The sequence below is a fragment of the Pseudophryne corroboree genome, chromosome 1, assembly GCF_028390025.1.
Source record: "Pseudophryne corroboree isolate aPseCor3 chromosome 1, aPseCor3.hap2, whole genome shotgun sequence".
Lineage (NCBI taxonomy): Eukaryota > Metazoa > Chordata > Amphibia > Anura > Myobatrachidae > Pseudophryne > Pseudophryne corroboree.
The window spans coordinates 993454652-993469443 of record NC_086444.1 but is presented as its reverse complement, the minus strand read 5'-3'; the positions used below and the strand labels follow the sequence as shown (position 1 = coordinate 993469443).

Here is a 14792-nt window from a genome sequence, read left to right as displayed (position 1 = left end):
GCAGAACCAAAGGTAGTTAATAATAAACAAAACACAAAACAGAACATAATAGCATGCTGCACAACTACAAGTTCATACAAAGTACAGAGTGCATACAAGTAGAAATATCTTAATTCTTTTGCATTATATGATGCTTTAAACATACAGTTATGGATGCTAGAATATACTTTTTTATATATTCAATCTTTTATTTTAGGAGGTGTAGAACTATAACCTCATGATCTTTTTGGAAAAGTCTAACATTAAAGCAGTCTGTCTCATCCACTGTGCCACGGCAAATATTGTCCTGTGAATCAGTCCTTGGTATGCCACAGTCACTGACACCTAATAACAGAACCATTCAAGAACAGCTGCCACTGAAAACAAACTACATAAGCTACAAACAGAAATCTGGCGGGATACGTCACGTAAAAGTAGAACAGCTCATTTGTAAAAAAAAATTTCTTCTTCTGATTTTAGAAGTTTTAAAGGTAAACCCCTATATTAGTTCCCACACAGTATGTATGTTTAGATAAAATTATATACTATGATGGCACTTGGTTCACTGCTGCATTTTCCATTTTAACTTCATTGTATCTCAAATGAAATATATTTTTTTCAGCGTACTTGCAAAACCCACTGTGTAGGGTTAAAGGCTCCTGGATGGGTGCAAAATAAGCCATTGCACCTCACTTACCTCCCCCCCCTCCCCTCCCCACACACACACACACACGCACACACACACACACACACACACACACACACACACACACACACACACACACACACACACACACACACACACACACACACACACACACACACACCTGCTTTGTTAACAGACATTTCATACAAGCTGCCTGTCCAGTATTTCCAAATGCTCTAGGAAATCTACATTGTGTCTTCTCACATCAACCTGTATTTTCACCTTGTTTACTGTCTGACCACTCGACTTTACCCCTGGATCTTTATCAGTACCCCATATACCTGTCATGAATACCATCTAACATAAAGAAGTTGTAGGGGTAATTTTACCAGAGTTCAATTTTGGATTTTTGGTTGTTGTTGTTTTTTTTTACCTTACTGCAAACCAACCATTGACTAAAGTGAAAACAAATGGCAAAACAACCAAAAACATCAGATCAACTATCAATATTTTTACATAGACAAGTATAGGAGCTGCATATTTACTAAAGGTCAGTTTTAAAGCCGACCAAGGGGGTAATTCCAAGTTGATCGCAGCAGGAATTTAGTTAGCAATTGGGCAAAACCATGTGCACTGCAGGGGAGGCAGATTTAACATGTGCAGAGAGAGTTAGATTTGGGTGTGGTGTGTTCAATCTGCAATCTAATTTGCAGTGTAAAAATAAAGCAGCCAGTATTTACCCTGCACAGAAATAAAATAACCCACCCAAATCTAACTCTCTCTGCACATGTTAAATCTGCCTCCCCTGCAGTGCACATGGTTTTGCCCAACTGCTAACTAAATTCCTGCTGCGATCAACTTGGAATTACCCCCCAAGAACGATGGCAAACCCTCGCAAACAACAGACCTGCCTTTGTGTGAAGCACTGCCAAGATCACTCTATCTGTACCAGCATCGTTAGGGTATGAGAGTAAAAGGCTAAAAATAAAAAATGTGTGGGGGTCAACCCCCCAAATCCATAACCAGCCCTGGATCTCTGAGTCTAGGCTGGTATAGGTAAATAGGTGGATACACCTATTTTATAATAACTAGAACCAGGCTGAACCTGCCACGGGGCTGATGCTATAGGAGGGAGGCTCACAGCATGGGGTCCCACTGCCATAATGGCAACCAGCCCCAAACTGGTCAGCCCAGGGCTGGAATCCCTAGGAAAGTGGGGACCCCAAAAAAACTTGAGTTCCATCCCCACAAGGACAACCTCTTCTTTACACACCTAGGGCAATGGGCATGGGGTAATTGTAATTACATTGTTAAACAATATATATATATTTTTTTTTTACAGGTGGCCTACAAGTCCTGCGAAGCCTGCCTGCCATATCGGCACTTGTCAAACCAAAAGTGCCAGCATGCCCAGAGTTAAGGGCCTGTTGGCACCTGTAAAAAATATATTAAAATATATAACAGTAGATACACCTGTATGTTGTAATTCTTTATTAACTAAACGCATCCATGCACATCCCTCTTTCACTAATTTATTACTTACACAATGCTGGAATTAGGTCCTCTTAATTCTGTGGGTGTGGTATGGAAGGTAGATAGTAACTAGGTCGACAGTGTCTAGTTCGACCACTATTGATCGACAGTAACTAGGTCGACAGGGTCTCTAGGTCGACAGGGTCTTTAGGTCGTCATGGTCTAGGTCGACAGGTCAAAAGGTCAACATGAGTTTTTTATGTTTTTTTGGTGTTGTTTTCTTCGTAGAGTGACCGGGAACCCCAATTAGTGCACCGTGTCCCCTCGCATGGCTCACTTCGCTCGGCACAGATTACCGTTCCAATCGAAGTCCACGTGGATCGTCAAATATGAAAAGGTTCAAAAAAAGAAGAAAATCGTGAAAAACTCATGTCGACCTTTTGACCTGTCGACCTAGACCTAGAAGCCTGTCGACCTAGTTACTGTCGACCAATAGTGGTCGACCTAGTTACTGTCGACCTAGAGACCGGATCCCTAATTCTGTGTAGCATCCACGGTCTTTGCAAAACAAAAAAGGTCAAACTTGTGCTCTAAAGATTCCCGGCGCAGGTGACATGGTCACTCCAGGTCACTCTCCATAGAAGTGAATGGGGATGCGCAGATTGGCTGAGATCGGCAGTACCCATGCACCCCCATCCCCCTTCCCTATTTTTAACCAATTATTTACATTTTAACGAAGCCTGCGCAAATTGTAGTTATCTGTGCAGGAGTTCACCTCCGCAGCAGAGTGACGGCAGGTTTGCCGTTGTTTTGGGATAGGGGTTTGAAAGCTAATGGGTATCCATGTTGGCTTTTAAATGACAATCCAAACCGAGGCATAGTAAACACCTATCAGCTTTTTAATAGACCTCAAAATGATCTTTAGCAAATTTACCCTGCAGATTGATCGGAGATACCCCTTCGTTTGTATGATCACCAAAGCACAATCATAAAAGTGTGCTATTTTATCCTACTGCAGGAGACCATGGCTACACAACCCTAACAAATTTACTAAAAAGAAATCTAATTATAGTGACCTAACAGATTATAAAATAAATTCAGATGAATACGAAGTTCTAGATCTAAATAACCCACTGTCTCGCTTTCAACTTTTAAACTCAGCTTCAACTATTGCTGGCAATCCCCAAAAGTTAAGGGGCCCATTTATCAAAACTGATAAAACCCTTTGTGAATGATAAACCTTGCTGCGTATGATAAAAGGTTATCCAGCCAATCAGCTTCCAACTGTCATTTTTTCACATGACAGTAGCTGAACACATGACAGGAGCTGATTGGCTGGAGCACCATTTATCATACGCAATGAGTTTTATAATTCTCATGTATCAGCAAGTGTATCACTTGCTGATACATGTGCCCCTAAATATCAGGGTGTACAAATTGGCAAACTTCTCTAGACTATCAGTTTCTAAGAAATTTGCCTGCCCTACTGTAGCTAAGTGGACACTCATTATCTCCTGGTTCAGCTGAATAGCAGCCATAAAAATGGGCACGCTCCTCAAACTTTTGTACTTACGGCAAACTATACCCCCAATCACCTTTCTGAATGTCTGTTTGATTTTTTATAGAATCCAGGTTATCCATGTCAATTTCAAGTGACTAATTTGAAAGTCAATTATTGCTTTTTTTCAGACACCAAATGAAGGAAACACTTTTGCCACTAACGTATGCAGTTCAGTAGTTTATTTGCAGCAGATTATTACGTTATAATGGATACTTCCCATGGTAGCTGCTTTGTGTAGCGTTCCCAGATTTGGTCAGGTGTGGAACCCGTCTGTTGTTTAGTAATTCTCCAGGGAAGGATGCAATGTGATGAGCACCAATTTGCAGAACAGACGCTAGAAAGAATAAAAAGCCTTGCAGTGGAGGACAGCATTCCTCTCTCCCTACAGGCACAACTTCAGGGAGTCATTTGTCTTTGTTAGCATCGCATGCCACAAGCACGCTCTTCATTTTAGGACCGTACTCTTGGTAATCATGGGAAGTTGGAGACTGGTGACAGAGTCAACCTCCGCCTGCTAAGCACTGTTGTGAAAGACACGGACAGTTTACAGATTTATAGATGAATAAGTAAATATGAAACCGCAGAGACTGCAGAATAAGAACCGACAGCACATTTTGTAAAGCAGGGCCTGTGGACAGAGCAGATGAAAAATATTGTCGTATCTTGTCTAATTGCCTAGTTTCTGTGGTAACAAAAAGTGACAGTTGTTGTAACAATAATAGTGGGATAAATTACTCCTCATACCACTGCCAGTGCATGACAGGGCCAGACTAAACTGTGACAATAGTATATTCCCCAGAAGCACTTCAGACAAGCAAATAATAAGGACTTGTCCAGTTACACACATGGTACTCTAGATGTGAGTAGCTGGTGAAGTGGGGTTTATAACAACTAATAGAAACATATTTGAATACATATAGGAATAATGTATTATTATAGCGCAAGCATATTCTGTTGCGCTTTACAACTGGAAACACAGTAATGAAACAAGATTGGGTAACAACAGACAGACAAAGAGGTAAGGAAGGCCCTGCTCGCAAGCTTACAACCTATAGACAAATAGGAATTTGGTACATGAGGGTAAGTGCTGCATATTGCATACTAATCCAGCCAGATTGCAAGGGTAGCAAATTTGGTCTGGATCAGAGGATTGTTTGAGTATAGTGTTCACTGAGATGTGCGCACACGTAGAAACCGCACTGCGCGTACGCACACAAGATGCAAAGACATCTCACTTTTGTCAATCAGGAAGAGGCGGTCGCGGGGCATGTTGGGGGGGGGGGGCATGGTGATGTCATACGCAGCTGCTGCGGCCAAAAACATGGCGGGTAGCTGCCTGCCTTCACGGGGGGGGAAGGGGAGGGGGTAGGGATGGGATAGGGCCAGGCATTCTGGGCGTCCTCCCACATGTCAGGGATTGTGATCTACGATCAGCTCTGAATTACCCCCTAAGTTTTGGTAGTTCTTTTGTAGAGTAAAACTGATTATGTACAAAGCAGTCGAGAGCTCCGAGGGGCCCGGGTACTGGGGACGTGGCCAAATTTGGGAGACGTGACCATGCGCCCTCCCAAATAATGTTTCGTTGAATACTATGCACAGAGCCAGAGGGTGATCATTTCGCCCCCACCTGTAACGTTGCTCCTCTCTGCCTACTTGCACTGACAGCACCTGTATAGCAGCACAGCAGCAGATCTCACTGCCCGATAGGACACAGGTGTGGCCAGTGGTGATGGGAACAGGTACAGTACTAACAGAGCAGCACTGTACCTGTGAGGTGCATCACAGCTCCAGGCGGTGAAGGCACGCCTGCATTCCAGCGCAGGCTAATAGACAGATGGTTCAGCACCTTACTGTGTCTCCTTAACTGCATAATGAGTTTGGGGGTACACCTGGCCTGTCCCGGAAGAGGCGACATATCAAAGTGATGACCCTCAGGTGGTGACAGAGTCAGGGGAGGAGACGAAACAGATGTCTCCATAGCAAGTGCTGGATCTAGGACCACCCCCAGGCAGTACCAGATTTGAGGATGAGGAGACAAGGCAGAGATCTCTCCACAGCTGATGAGTGATACACCAAGAACCTGGCAGAAAGAAATATTACAGGTGGGGACAGGGCAATCACTGATCCAGGCCTCCACTGGGACCCTCCAAGTGGCCTGGGTAAGTAGTACCTGCTCCCCCCTACCCTCTCGGCACCCTGGTGGGTTAAGAACAGTAAGTGGGTGGCTCTGGAATTTGAGAAGCTTGCCTGAAAAAAGGTACATTTTCAGGGGACAATTAAAAGTTTAGAGACTTGAGGAAAATCTTGTTTTGCAAGGAATAGTATACCACAGGAAAAAGTCAGGTAATAAGGAAGGGGAGCAGGTAATGAGTATGGTTGAGAGACACTGATAGTGACAGAGGGGTCAAGTTGGAAGTTGGGAAAGATTTTGAGACAAGAAAAGATGTATGTTGGTGTAGTCTTATTTATGAACTTGTATGTTGGTAGATTCATATTGAATTCAGTGAGATACAGGTGTCAGTGGAGAGACAAACAGTGTAGTAGCAGTAGAAGAACGTTTTACAATGAAGATCAGTCCAGCTCCTGCATTGAGAATAGTTGGTAGGGGTGGAGGTCTGCTTAGGGGAAGCCCGGTAAGGGGACTATTGCAATAGTCTATGCGGGAAATGTTGAGTGAATTAATTAAAGTTTTAGCAGTGTCTTGTGTGTGAGATATGTGCATGTACTGTATATAGGGCCTAATTAAGCATGGAACGCTGCTGCGGCAGCTTTCGCATGCTGAAGCCCTGTGGAGTGTGTGCACGCGCACACAGTGAGATGCGACCGCACTTGTGCGAACGCCTTTGCCCGATTGACAGACAGAGGCATTCGCAGGGTGGGAGGGGGCGTTGACTTGGCGTTTAAGGGGCACCGCCGCAGCATTGGGGGGGCACAGTCCGGTCAACACAGGCGCGTCCGGACCGTTTAAGGGGCGTGACGTCATACGAAGCCGCTGAGACCTGAAACATGGCAGATAGCAGTCTGCCTTTGCAGTTAGGCTGCGTAGGTGGGGAGCTACCCTAAACATGCAAAAGCTTTGCCGCCGTGCGATGCTTTCACATGCGTTCGGGAGGAGGGGGTGCAGGGCCCGACGAATGCTGGGCAGACTTGCCCTGTGCTGGGCGTCCCCCACATGTCAGAGTCATGGATGGTGGATGTGCGATTTTTCGCACATCTACAATCCATGCTAAATTAGGCCCATATTCCTTAGATGTATGTAGCAGAACTTGTAAACAGATGAAACGTAGGGCTATAGGATAGTTCAGAGTTAAGGATGAGGAGTAGGGTTATTTGTTGTGTTATCAATGTAGTCTGTGTACTAAATTATAAGAATAACAGAGATGGACAGTGTGTCCCATAATGACCATACATAAGCACAAGGTCAAAGGCTGAATGACAAGCCAAAGAAATCTGAGGTGAATGTTACACATATTTATAGTTTATTTATTATAGAATGCATTATCCCTTGTAATATTAACATTACAGATTATGAAATCAAAGAAAAGACAAGTTGAAAATATTTAACTAGCCGGTCGCTACAAAGGGTTGTGTTTCCAAATAGCAGCTGCTAGAAGTAGGAGACATTCCTTCTCCAATCAAGAAATAACGAAATACAAATGATAGCAGCGCTAATGAGGACAAATCAAGAATAATACTTCATATACAATGTAAAACGGTGTATTTAATCCTTACTGCATAAAAATATAATTACATTCAAGATATACTAATCTCGTTACAAACCCCAATTAACCCCCATACACATGTGCTGTAATTTGGACCAATTTCTATGGGTGTGTGGATATTAGTTATCAAAGTCCATTCCTGGATGTGTCGTAATGTAATTGGTAGCTGCCACAATTTTTAGGGATAGCTATTTATTATAAATAAAGCTTATGAAGAGCTATGATATATGAACAGAGAACAGTTAGTGAATTCCTATAGCAACAAAAAACAGACATATTGTGGGGAATCAGATTTGATAATTTACATTTCTTTCTACTTACAATAATGATTTAACAGCAATTAAAACGTTTCCTGAAAAATATAAAAGCAATAACCAATATGGAGATCAACAACTGGCTTATAACGAAACCTTTGGGTTTATATAAATGCAGAAAAAGTAGGTGCGCTGCTTGTTAACGTCATGAATTAAACCAAAAGCATTAGAGTGCACACTAAAGAGTATACAGTATGCTGAAGTTTTATAAATTGCGACTCAAAATATATATCTATTAAAATGTGATTGTGAACTGTGTTATATAGACAGAACTACCAGAACAATAAAATAGAGGCTGATGTAATATCGGCGAAACATAACAGAGGAGGTGATTCACTAAGGATCGCACAAACGCGATCCTCTGTGCAGTTTCCGGATGGCGCTGCTATGAATTATAAAATCAAAGTAAAAAAACAAATAAAAAACAAGGCCACATATACATCATGTTTACAGAGTCAGGTAGAGTCAGGTAAATGATCAGCAAGGGTAAGTGGCACAAGAGGAAGAGATATGCAAAATGTTATTTATATGTACAATTACATAGGGAAAAAATAAGAATTTACTTACCGATAATTCTATTTCTCATAGTCCGTAGTGGATGCTGGGGACTCCGTAAGGACCATGGGGAATAGCGGCTCCGCAGGAGACTGGGCACATCTAAAGAAAGCTTTAGGACTATCTGGTGTGCACTGGCTCCTCCCCCTATGACCCTCCTCCAAGCCTCAGTTAGGATACTGTGCCCGGACGAGCGTACACAATAAGGAAGGATTTTGAATCCCGGGTAAGACTCATACCAGCCACACCAATCACACCGTATAACCTGTGATCTGAACCCAGTTAACAGCATGATAACAGAGGAGCCTCTGAAAGATGGCTCACAACAATAATAACCCGATTTTTGTAACAATAACTATGTACAAGTATTGCAGACAATCCGCACTTGGGATGGGCGCCCAGCATCCACTACGGACTATGAGAAATCGAATTATCGGTAAGTAAATTCTTATTTTCTCTAACGTCCTAAGTGGATGCTGGGGACTCCGTAAGGACCATGGGGATTATACCAAAGCTCCCAAACGGGCGGGAGAGTGCGGATGACTCTGCAGCACCAAATGAGAGAACTCCAGGTCCTCCTCAGCCAGGATATCAATTTTGTAGAATTTTACAAACGTATTTGCTCCTGACCAAGTAGCTGCTCGGCAAAGTTGTAAAGCCGAGACCCCTCGGGCAGCCGCCCAAGATGAGCCCACCTTCCTTGTGGAGTGGGCATTTACAGATTTTTGGCTGTGGCAGGCCTGCCACAGAATGTGCAAGCTGAATTGTACTACAAATCCAACGAGCAATAGTCTGCTTAGAAGCAGGAGCAACCAGCTTGTTGGGTGCACACAGGATAAACAGCGAGTTAGATTTCCTGACTCCAGCCGTCCTGGAAACATATTTTCAGGGCACTGACAACGTCTAGCAACTTGGAGGCCTCCAAGTCCCTAGTAGCCGCAGGCACCACCAATAGGTTGGTTCAGGTGAGACGCTGAAACCACCTTGGGGAGAAACTGAGGACGAGTCCTCAATTCCGCCCTGTCCGAATGGAAAATCAGATAAGGGCTTTTTCAGGATAAAGCCGCCAATTCTGACACGCGCCTGGCCCAGGCCAGGGCCAACAGCATGACCACTTTCCATGTGAGATATTTTAACTCCACAGATTTAAGTGGTTCAAACCAATGTGACTTTTGGAACCCAAAACTACATTGAGATCCCAAAGTGCCACTGGAGGCACAAAAGGAGGCTGTATATGCAGTACCCCTTTTACAAACGTCTGAACTTCAGGGACTGAAGCTAGTTCTTTTTGGAAGAAAATTGACAGGGCCGAAATTTGAACCTTAATGGACCCCAATTTCAGGCCCATAGACACTCCTGTTTGCAGGAAATGTAGGAATCGACCCAGTTGAATTTCCTCCGTCGGGCCTTACTGGCCTCGCACCACGCAACATATTTTCGCCAATTGCGGTGATAATGTTTTTGCGGTTACATCCTTCCTGGCTTTGATCAGGATAGGGATGACTTCATCCGGAATGCCTTTTTTCCTTCAGGATCCGGCGTTCAACCGCCATGCCGTCAAACGCAGCCGCGGTAAGTCTTGGAACAGACAGGGTCCTTGCTGGAGCAGGTCCCTTCTTAGAGGTAGAGGCCACGGATCCTCCGTGAGCATCTCTTGAAGTTCCGGTTACCAAGTCCTTCTTGGCCAATCCGGAACCACGAATATAGTGCTTACTCCTCTCCATCTTATCAATCTCAGCACCTTGGGTATGAGAGGCAGAGGAGGGAACACATACCCTGACTGGTACACCCACGGTGTTACCAGAGCGTCTACAGCTTATTGCCTGAGGGTCCCTGGACCTGGCGCAATACCTGTCGAGTTTTTAATCATGTGGAAGACTTCTGGGTGAAGTCCCCACTCTCCCGGGTGGAGGTCGTGCTGAGGAAGTCTGCTTCCCAGTTGTCCACTCCCGGAATGAATACTGCTGACAGTGCTATCACATGATTTTCCGCCCAGCGAAGAATCCTTGCAGCTTCTGCCATTGCCCTCCTGCTTCTTGTGCCACCCTGTCTGTTTACGTGGGTGACTGCCGTGATGTTGTCCGACTGGATCAACACCGGCTGACCTTGAAGCAGAGGTCTTGCTAAGCTTAGAGCATTGTAAATGTCCCTTAGCTTCAGGATATTTATGTGAAGTGATGTCTCCAGGCTTGACCATAAGCCCTGGATATTCCTTCCCTGTGTGACTGCTCCCCAGCCTCGCAGGCTGGCATCCGTGGTCACCAGGACCCAGTCCTGAATGCCTAATCTGCGGCCCTCTAGAAGATGAGCACTCTGCAACCACCACAGGAGGGACACCCTTGTCCTTGGTGACAGGGTTATCCGCTGATGCATCTGAAGATGCGATCCGGACCATTTGTCCAGCAGGTCCCACTGGAAAGTTCTTGCGTGGAATCTGCCGAATGGGATTGCTTCGTAGGAAGCCACCATTTTACCCAGAACCCTTGTGCATTGATGCACTGAGACTTGGCTCGGTTTTAGGAGGTTCCTGACTAGCTCGGATAACTCCCTGGCTTTCTCCTCCGGGAGAAACACCTTTTTCTGGACTGTGTCCAGGATCATCCCTAGGAACAGAAGACACGTCGTCGGAACCAGGTGCGATTTTGGAATATTGAGAATCCAATCGTGCTGCCGCAACACTACCTGAGATAGTGCTACACCGACCTCCAACTGTTCCCTGGATCTTACCCTTATCAGGGAATTGTCCAAGGAAGGGATAACTAAAATTCACTTCCTTCGAAGGAATATCATCATTTCGGCCATTACCTTGGTAAAGACCCGGGGTGCCGTGTACCATCCATACGGCAGCGTCTGAACTGATAGTGACAGTTCTGTACCATAAACCTGAGGTACCCTTGGTGAGAAGGGTAAATTTTGACATGAAGGTAAGCATCCTTGATGTCCCGAGACATCATGTAGTCCCCTTCTTCCAGGTTCGCAATCACTGCTCTGAGTGACTCAACCTTGAATTTGAACCTCTGTACGTAAGTGTTCAAAGATTTTAGATTTAGAATCGGTCTCACTGAGCCGTCCGGCTTCGGTACCACAACAGTGTGGAATAATACCCCGTTCCCTGTTGCAGGAGGGGTATCTTGATTATCACCTGCTGGGAATACAGCTTGTGAATGGCTTCCAAAACTGTCTCCCTGTCAGAAGGAGACATCGGTAAAGCCGACTTTAGGAAACGGCGAGGGGGAGACGTCTCGAATTCTAATTTGTACCCCTGAGATATCACCTGAAGGATCCAGGGGTCTACTTGCGAGTGAGCCCACTGCGCGCTGAAATTCATTGAGACGGGCCCCCCACCGTGCCTGATTCTGCTTGTAAAGCCCCAGCGTATACTGAGGGCTTGGCAGAGGCGGGAGAGGGTTTCTGTTCCTGGGAACTGGCTGATTTCTGCAGCCTTTTTCCTCTCCCTATGTCACGGGGCAGAAATGAGGAACCTTTTGCCCGCTTGTCCACGAAAAGACTGCGCCTGATAATACGGCGTCTTCTCATGTTGAGAGGCGACCTTGGGTACAAACATGGAATTCCCAGCTGTTGCCGTGGCCACCAGGTCTGAAAGACCGACCCCAAATAACTCCTCCCTTAATAAAGCAATACTTCCAAATGCCGTTTGGAATACGCATCACCTGACCACTGACGTGTCCATAACCCTCTACTGGTAGAAATGGACAACGCGCTTAGACTTGATGCCAGTCGGCAAATATTCCGCTGTGCATCACGCATATATAAAAATGCATCTTTTAAATGCTCTATAGGCAAAAATATACTGTCCCTATCTAGGGTATCAATATTTTCAGTCAGGGAATCCGACCACGCCAACCCAGCACTGCACATCCAGGCTGAGGCGATTGCTGGTCGCAGTATCACACCAGTATGTGTGTAAATACCTTTTAGGATACCCTCCTGCTTTCTATCAGCAGGATCCTTAAGGGCGGCCATCTCAGGCGAAGGTAGAGCCCTTACAAGTGTGTGAGCGCTTTATCCCCCCTAGGGGGTGTTTCCCAACGCACCCTAACCTCTGGCGGGAAAGGATATAATGCCAATAACATTTTAGAAATTATCCGTTGTTATCGGGGGAAACCCACGCATCATCACACACCTCATTTAATTTCTCAGATTCAGGAAAACTACAGGTAGTTTTTCCTCACCGAACATAATACCCCTTTTTTTGGTGGTACTCGTATTATCAGAAATGTGTAAAACATTTTTCATTGCCTCAATCATGTAACGTGTGGCCCTACTGGAAGTCACATTCGTCTCTTCACCGTCGACACTGGAGTCAGTATCCGTGTCGGCGTCTATATCTGCCATCTGAGGTAACGGGCGCTTTAGAGCCCCTGACGGCCTTTGAGACGTCTGGACAGGCACAAGCTGAGTAGCCGGCTGTCTCATGTCAACCACTGTCTTTTATACAGAGCTAACACTGTCACGTAATTCCTTCCAACAGTTCATCCACTCAGGTGTCGACCCCCTAGGGGGTGACATCACTATTACAGGCAATCTGCTCCGTCTCCACATCATTTTTCTCCTCATACATGTCGACACAAAAGTACCGACATACAGCACACACACAGGGAATGCTCTGATAGAGGACAGGACCCCACTAGCCCTTTGGGGAGACAGAGGGAGAGTTTGCCAGCACACACCAGAGCGCTATATATATATACAGGGATAACCTTATATAAGTGTTTTATCCCTTATAGCTGCTGTATAGTTAATACTGCACCCAATTAGTGCCCCCCTCTCTTTTTTTAACCCTTTCTGTAGTGTAGTGACTGCAAGGGAGAGACAGGGAGCTTCCCTCCAACGGAGCTGTGAGGGAAAATGGCGCCAGTGTGCTGAGGAGATAGGCTCCGCCCCTTTTTTGCTGACTTTTCTCCTGCTTTTTTATGGATTCTGGCAGGGGTTAAATGCATCCATATAGCCCAGGAGCTATATGTGATGCATTTTTTTTTGCCATCCAAGGTGTTTTTATTGCGTCTCAGGGCGCCCCCCCCAGCGCCCTGCACCCTCAGTGACCGAAGTGTGAAGTGTGCTGAGAGCAATGGCGCACAGCTGCAGTGCTGTGCGCTACCTTGTTGAAGACAGGACGTCTTCTGCCGCCGATTTTCCGGACCTCTTCTGCCTTCTGGCTCTGTAAGGGGGCCGGCGGCGCGGCTCTGGGACCCATCCAAGCTGGGCCTGTGATCGTCCCTCTGGAGCTAATGTCCAGTAGCCTAAGAAGCCCAATCCACTCTGCACGCAGGTGAGTTCGCTTCTTCTCCCCTTAGTCCCTCGATGCAGTGAGCCTGTTGCCAGCAGGTCTCACTGAAAATAAAAAACCTAATCTAAAACTTTCACTAAGAAGCTCAGGAGAGCCCCTAGTGTGCACCCTTCTCGTTCGGGCACAGAGATCTAACTGAGGCTTGGAGGAGGGTCATAGGGGGAGGAGCCAGTGCACACCAGATAGTCCTAAAGCTTTCTTTAGATGTGCCCAGTCTCCTGCGGAGCCGCTATTCCCCATGGTCCTTACGGAGTCCCCAGCATCCACTTAGGACGTTAGAGAAAGTACATATTGTGTTTGTTTGTAGAGCTACGAAAAAGCTTCAGCCTCTCATGTCTACAGTTATTTTGAACGGGTGCTATGGACCTAAATCTAACTATTAAAGGTTGGCCCCTTCGTAGGCTGGGATGTGCACTACCTATAGTCTTAGAGAGGCAGCACTACTCTCTTGTACTACTGTTGGTGGCGAGGGATCAACAATCAGTAAAAAGAAACCTTTACGTGAACACATCTCACCGAGCTAGGGTGAGTCTGGAGGTCTCTTTTACATTAGCAGCAGTGTATTATGGGCTACTGGTTAACTGTGTTCCCTTGATATTCTTCTACCTATATCAACAACACGCAGGTCATCATCACCAGGATAATTCTGGGAAATCTAGCAGCGATTGAGGACCGTCCATCACTAATATGTTCACTAAGCTAGAGAGGGTGTTGCTAAATATTTCCGTCATCCTCACCAACATACCCAACAGGTCTCACACCCAGTCCCTAGTAATCTTAGGCTTGGTGGTGAAGAGGTTATCAATGAGCAACTTACAGATAATGGACAAGGGTTGAGACCGGTATGACTGGGACATGCACATTTATTTGAATGGGGTTAACCAGCGGCAACCTGTTTTTTTTTTAGATCCTAGACCCATGAGAAAGTGCTTCAGCTGAAGATATCACCAAATTTCACTATTAGGTAAGCCCCATTAAGCATGGAGGGTCGTGCAGCTCATAACACCATAGGAGTCTACCAGATGTTTAACCCTTCAAATCCCTTGTAAGCCCCATGACCGAAATGAGTTGTGGGGGGACCAAGCCAGGGGAAAAAGGGCGATTTGTAAAAGGGCGATCCAAGGTACGTCAGGAGCCCACCTGGGAGGGATGAGGCTGCTATTTCTACCCATTGCTTTGTGTCTCCCTTTCTGGTCCATTCCATAACCCTTATAATAAAGCTGCATGATAAAAG

At 45.5% G+C, this 14792-nt stretch overlaps 1 protein-coding gene across 4 annotated transcripts in view; it reads right to left on the bottom strand.

The window, feature by feature from the left end:
* The window catches only part of ZNF827 (zinc finger protein 827), a 524965-nt gene that overhangs the window by 95613 nt on the left and 414560 nt on the right, over nt 1-14792 (bottom strand). The gene's annotated exons all lie outside the window — the stretch shown is intronic.